The 6,000-nt window shown below is 46.1% G+C and overlaps 1 protein-coding gene across 7 annotated transcripts in view; it reads left to right on the top strand.

The window, feature by feature from the left end:
* The first annotated feature begins 359 nt into the window (after positions 1-359).
* Positions 360-6,000, top strand: part of NEK1 (NIMA related kinase 1) — a 154,739-nt gene continuing 149,098 nt past the window's right edge. For all 7 annotated transcript variants that reach the window (XR_008792455.1, XM_056113833.1, XM_056113829.1 and 4 more), the window contains exon 1: positions 360-928. The gene's annotated coding sequence lies outside the window, so the exon portion shown is untranslated. The remainder of the gene's footprint in view (positions 929-6,000) is intronic.

Raw genomic sequence — 6,000 nt, 5'->3', positions numbered from 1 at the left:
AAGTTCGCTTTTTAAGACAGAATTACTCAGCGTAAGTGACAACCCTATGTAAAAGCTCGTAAGGAAATTGCAAAGTGCTTTTTTCCTGTGTATTAGGTTCGGAGGCACATTTTGGAATAGGCCTTATTCCCAAGCAGTTGGTTAGTGGGCGTCAGCCTCCACGTCAGCCTCACCTTCACTCGGCTCTGAGGCTACAGCAACCTTTCTCTGCAACAGAGCTCTAGCCCCGCCCCCGCCCCGCCCCGCCCTCACCCGGCCCCGCCCACTTCTTCCCGGCCGCCCCCACGGCGCGCCGACTTCCGCGCGCTGACGTCATACGCCGGCGCCAGAGTCGCGCCGGCTGCTCCTCCCGCCCCTTTTCTCAGCGCGCGCTCCGGGGTTCCTGGGGCGCTAAGAAGCAGAGTGTGTAGCTGCGAGTCCCAGGTTCTCCGCCCAGCCCGCAGTCTAGAGCTGGCGTTGGCAGGCAGGAAAGCGGGCTAGACAAGGTGGCCTCCCAGTCCCGCAGATCGCTGTCCTCCGCCCCGCCGAGGCCACTGGCAGCCTCCCGGGTCCAGTTGGAGAGGCGGTACCCAGTCACTCCCCCTGCCGCCTGCCGTTTCCTAGAGGCTTGAAACCAGTTTGTTTGTTTCGCCCCGGTGGTGTGGACTTGTCTCGCGGGGCGTTGCCCCGAACCGGACGGAGTCAAGCCTGAAGGTTTAGCCAAAGGCTGGTCTCAGGGTGTCTCAGTGCCCCGCTTTCACACTGCACCGTGAGCTGCTGCTGCTGCTGCTTCGGCAGACCTGGTTTTTCCTTTCAGGATGTCATTTTTGAAATGCGGGAAGGTGCTTCTGCCTCGATAAGTCCCCTAGGAAGACTTCTAAACTGCTAACCCTAGTCTGATGCTTATCGATCGCCACCGTTATTCCTACTAACGTCCTGTGCCATGGAGGTGAGTTGCACTGGAGGGAAGCAATGACATGCAAAATAGTAGAGATCAGCGTGGAAACGAGGAGACGTTGCTTACTTAGACTTGCTTAGCTGGAGATTGCACGCGTAACTCACCGGATCCGGGGAGGATCAGGTCTTCATCTAATGAATGTTAAATTCTTTGAAGAACAGCTACTGTTACTGAAAAAAGCAATCCCCGAACATTCGCTGAAAGTAAAAATAGCAGTAGTGGAATTAAAACAGTAACTTGGGCATGGATAAGCCATTGTTGCCATTGTTTACCTGTTCGCTCTATTCTTAAATTCTGGAATACACTTTGATTAGAAACCGACAGCCATTTAATCTGTACCTTGTCATCTTTCAGTTTCCATCGTTTAATCAATTTTCATAATAGGCATTAAAAGTTCTTTTTAGAGTTTTTTTTTAAAGACTCAATCCTTATTTCCCAATGTAAGAAGAAACATTTTTATTGCCATGGTTACATTAGAACTCTGTGAAGGATTAAAGTCGCCAATATATGTGGATTGGACAGCCTTTTCTTATGATGCAGCAGTATTGTGGAGGTGATGGAGAGAAGCCAAATCCGGGAGTAGTCCTTTGTTTTTATTTTAGATTTGTTTGATGTTAGAGGGGCTACAGCTCTTTTCCGTTTAAAGTTGCTTATTACTCTCCTTAAGGGAAGGTCAGGAGCCTGTTTTGTGATATAACAGGTTTGGGTATTCAGAGAGATATAAGGGATGTAAGGCACTTGCCTTGCTTGGTGCTGACTTGATTTTGATCCCCTTGAATATTACCTTCAGAGCACAAACCCAGGAGTAGCCCCTCAGCAACCCTGGGTATGTATCAATACCCCACCCTCTAATTAAAGAAATGACCTACCAGGTTTTTGCGCAGTAAGTCACCATTAAGAGTTTGGTAGGGGTAATGAAAGTTGGCCGCAGGAGTTCTTAATTTAGGTCACTTACAAATTTTATTGGCACTATTTCAAGCGAATTATCCAATCTCGAAATTCACAAAGTCCCTTATTTGCATGTTGGTACTTTCCACCAGAGAGGCTGTTAATGGTTATCTGAATAGAATTGCAAACAAGAAAAGTATTTTGAAAATAAGTTAGTGGGAACCCCGTCCTTGCTTTCTCCTTTGCATAATGAGAAATAAGACTGGAAGTCTATACTGAGAAGTAAACTGAGGCACTGAGGAAGTAACTCAAGAGGAAGAGCGCATGCCCAGTGTGTGGGAGGTTCTGTAATGTAGCTGGGCGTGGCCGTGTGGCCCTGTTTGCCACAGATCACAGCTTCTTGTGGCCTCTGTAAGTGGGCACAAAGACTATAAATTGACCCCCCCCCCCCCCCGCCACAATTAAAATGCTATTTTTCTGAGAGATCTGTGCCTCCCTATTATTGCTGCAGCTAGTACTGTAAAGACTGCTGGAACTGGAATCTGTTGATTTTATTTTACCAGAAACGCTTGTCTATCAAATCACCAAAACAGCTGATCAGAGTTCGGTGGCTGTCAGCATGCATTCTAGGTTTGTGGGGTTGCAGGTTTTTACCTTTGGTATTTACTCTTGATATTTTTCATATTTGGTGTAAAAGTTTTATGTTTAGCATTGTGTATTTGTGACTTAAAGAAGTTCTTAACAGAACTTGAAGATGCCTAATTTGAGTCAAGTCTAAGATCTGCGGGGGTGGGGGGATGGATGGATCTGGCCCACACCCTCTTTCTCAGGGGCCATTCCTAGGTGCTCAGCAATGAGATGTTTGAGATAGGGGGAACACACCATTTGAGGTACCGGGAATTAATTTTTTTTTTTTTTGCCGTGGTGGTTGTGGGGGAGGGGCACACCCAATGTTCTCAGAGCTTGCTCCTGGTTCTGAGTTAAGGGATCACTTCTGGTCTGACCCAAGGGACCATATGTGGTTCTGGGGATTGCACGCTGGTCTGGCCCTATGCAAGGCAAGTCCCTTACCACTGTACTATCGTTCTGACCTCCTTTACAATTTTTAGGGAACATAGTTGATAAGCATAATTGACTTGAAAAGTGATACTATGCAGGAAAATCTTGACTGTCAGAGTGGAAATGGGATAGGGGAGATGATTGAGAGGGCTGAGGCACATGGTGTGCAGGCAGTAACCCTTGGTGGAATCCCTGGTACTCTGGGCCCCGGAGCACCCACTGGCTCTGCCTCAAAAGCAGAAAAAAATTGGAAATGAGAAACTTGTTGTTTCAACGTGAGAAATTGTTCTAGCTCAAGGATCACTCCTATGGGTGAGGACAGTATGCTTCGCTGGGGATCGAACCCAGGTCAGCTACTTGCTGGCAGGCGCCTTATCTGCTGTATTTCCTTTCTTATCTGCTGTACTGTCTTCCCAGGGCTTACTTTTGACTCTGCACTAAGGGATCTTATGTAGCCTGTCTTCTTTCTTTCTTTTTCTTTTTTTTTTCCTTTTTGGATCATGCCCGGCGATGCATAGGGGTTACTTCTGGCTCATGCACTCAGAAATAACTCCTGGCGGTGCTTGGGGGACCATATGGGATGCTGGGAATTGGACCTGGGTTGGCTAGGTGCAAGGCAAATGACCTTCCCACTGTGCTGTCACTTCAGCCCCAGTCTTTCTATTTCTTTCTACCAGCATTTATTGTTGGTATCAAGTTAATTTTACATATCGTTTTGAATAATTCATATGGTTTAAAATTCAGAAGGCATAAAAGATGGAAAAACTTTTAACTGCTCAGTTCCCTTTTTTGTTATCAGGGTCAGCAGTTTATTGTGTATCTTTTTAAAGATAAACCTATTTAATGAGCCATTATGTGCATATACCTGTAAAAATTTTATATATGTTTACATATACACAGGGCTGGAGCGATAGCACAGCGGTAGGGCCTTGCACGCGGCCGACCCGACCGACCTGGGTTCAATTCCTCCATCCCTCTCAGAGAGCCTGGCAAGCTACCGAGAGTATCTAGCCCTCATGGCAAATCCTGGCAAGCTACCCCTGTTGTATTCGATATGCCAAACACAGTAACAAGTCTCACAATGGAGACGTTACTGGGCCCACTTGAGCAGATCGATGAACAACGGGAGGACAGTGCTACATATACACAAATATAAAATATGCTCACAGATCTTTCCCTTTAATACAAGGATGTGGTCACTGTAAAGCTTTTTTGACTTCTGTATGTATTAAAATTTTTTCACTGCAAACAATACTGCAGGGGGTTACTTCGTGCATCATTATCTACATGTGGAAATATTTACAGGATGAATCCTAGAAATGGAGTTATATCAAAGTGAAAATATTTGTAATTTTTCTAGATACTGCTGAATTATTTTTCTTAGTATTTATATCAGTTTCCATTCCCGTTGTTTCTAATTTTCTGTAATAGAGTACAATACAATCTTTCTGATTTTTCCCACGTGATGGGTAAAAATGTTTTCTCCTGTAATTTGGTGTGTGTGTGGGGGGGAGGGGGATGGTTGGTGCCGCACCTGGTGGTGCTCAGGGCTTACTTCTGGGTTTACACTCAGCAATCACTACTGGTGGGGCTTAGGGGTTCATATATGGTCGGGAGAGGGGTCTGAAGGTGGGTAGGCCATGTGCAGAGCCAGCGCCTGGCCAGCTGTACTATCACTGTGGCCCTCATCTTTTGTAATGTTTTATATAAATCTTATCTCATACTTGTCAATTACACTTCTCATTGTAGGTTGTTAGATCATTGGTATTTCTTTTGTTGCTAACTTACTCCCCTTCCCTTCCTTTTATTATTGTTGGCCTGTGTGATTGTCTTGCTCCTGTTTTGGTCCCAGAGCTCACCGTGTATTGCACACATACATATGTGTAGTGAACGCATACTCTTATTTATCGTGTGCTGGAGTGCACATTGCATGGCTAGCAATCTCGGGCACCATGTCACCTTGATTATTCACAGATGTGATGTGGTGCAGTTGTGTGTTAACTGCCAAGCGGCATTCTACCACCACCCACACTGCCAGGCTTCCAGGCTCCTGTTGGTAACTTAAAATAAAAGTTTTTTGTTTGCTTTTTGTTTTGGTGACAGGCTGGAGCGATAGCACAGCGGTAGGGCGTTTGCCTTGCACGCAGCCAACATGGCCGACCCGAGTTCGATTCCTCCACCCCTCTTGGAGAGCCTGGCAAGCTACCGAGAGTATCTCGCCCGCCCTGCAGAGCCTGGCAAGCTCCCCGTGACGTATTCGATATGCCAAACACAGTAACAACAGAGTCTCCAATGGAGACGTTACTGGGCCCGCTCGAGCAAATCGACAACGGGAGGACAGAAGTTACAGAAGAAGTTTGGTGACATGCTCAGTGATACTCGGGGCCTCTTCCTGCCCCTGTGCTTGTGCTTACTCCTTGCAGTGCAGGGAGGGCCAGGCAGCGGAACCCCAGTTTCCAGCTCGTCTGTAGCATATCTGGCACCCCAAGTGCAGGGACAGCCTACATACCACGAGCCATCTCTTGACTAGACCCTCCTGTAAACTTTGAACCTCATAGTCTTTGTCTATTTTTCTGTCATATATATTTGCTTATGACCATCTAGGAGGTTTTCATTAATTAGAAAAAAAAGAGTGGTGATGTGAGGAAAATAACTGGTATAGATGTTTTCCTTACCATTTGAGTTTTTAATTATACTGGTTTTTGATAAGCATGAATTTTTTTTTAATTGAGTTACTGTGAAGTACAGTTACAAAGCTTTCATGTTTGAGCTTCAGCCATATAATGATTGAACATCCATCCCTCTGCCAGTGCACTTTTTCCACCACCAGTGTCCCCAGTATCCCATCCCCATCCCAATCCTCACCCTGCCTTTATGGCAGACAATTTCCCCAACACACTCTCTCTGCTTTTGGGCATTACAGTTTTCTCAAATTTTCCCACCACCATTCAAGCCTACCTGTCAGGGGCAGATGTTAGATAATTTCTTTTTTTTTTTCTTTTTGGGTCACACTTGGCAATGCACAGGGGTTACTCCTCACTCTGCACTCAGGAATTACTCCTGGCGGTGCTCGGAGGACCATATGGGATGCTGGGAATTGAACTCCTGGTGGGCTG

The sequence above is a fragment of the Sorex fumeus genome, unplaced genomic scaffold (assembly GCF_029834395.1).
Source record: "Sorex fumeus unplaced genomic scaffold, SorFum_2.1 ptg000024l, whole genome shotgun sequence".
Classification (NCBI taxonomy): domain Eukaryota; kingdom Metazoa; phylum Chordata; class Mammalia; order Eulipotyphla; family Soricidae; genus Sorex; species Sorex fumeus.
The sequence above is the reverse complement of the archived record's forward strand: the minus strand, read 5'-3'. Positions and strand labels throughout refer to the sequence as shown.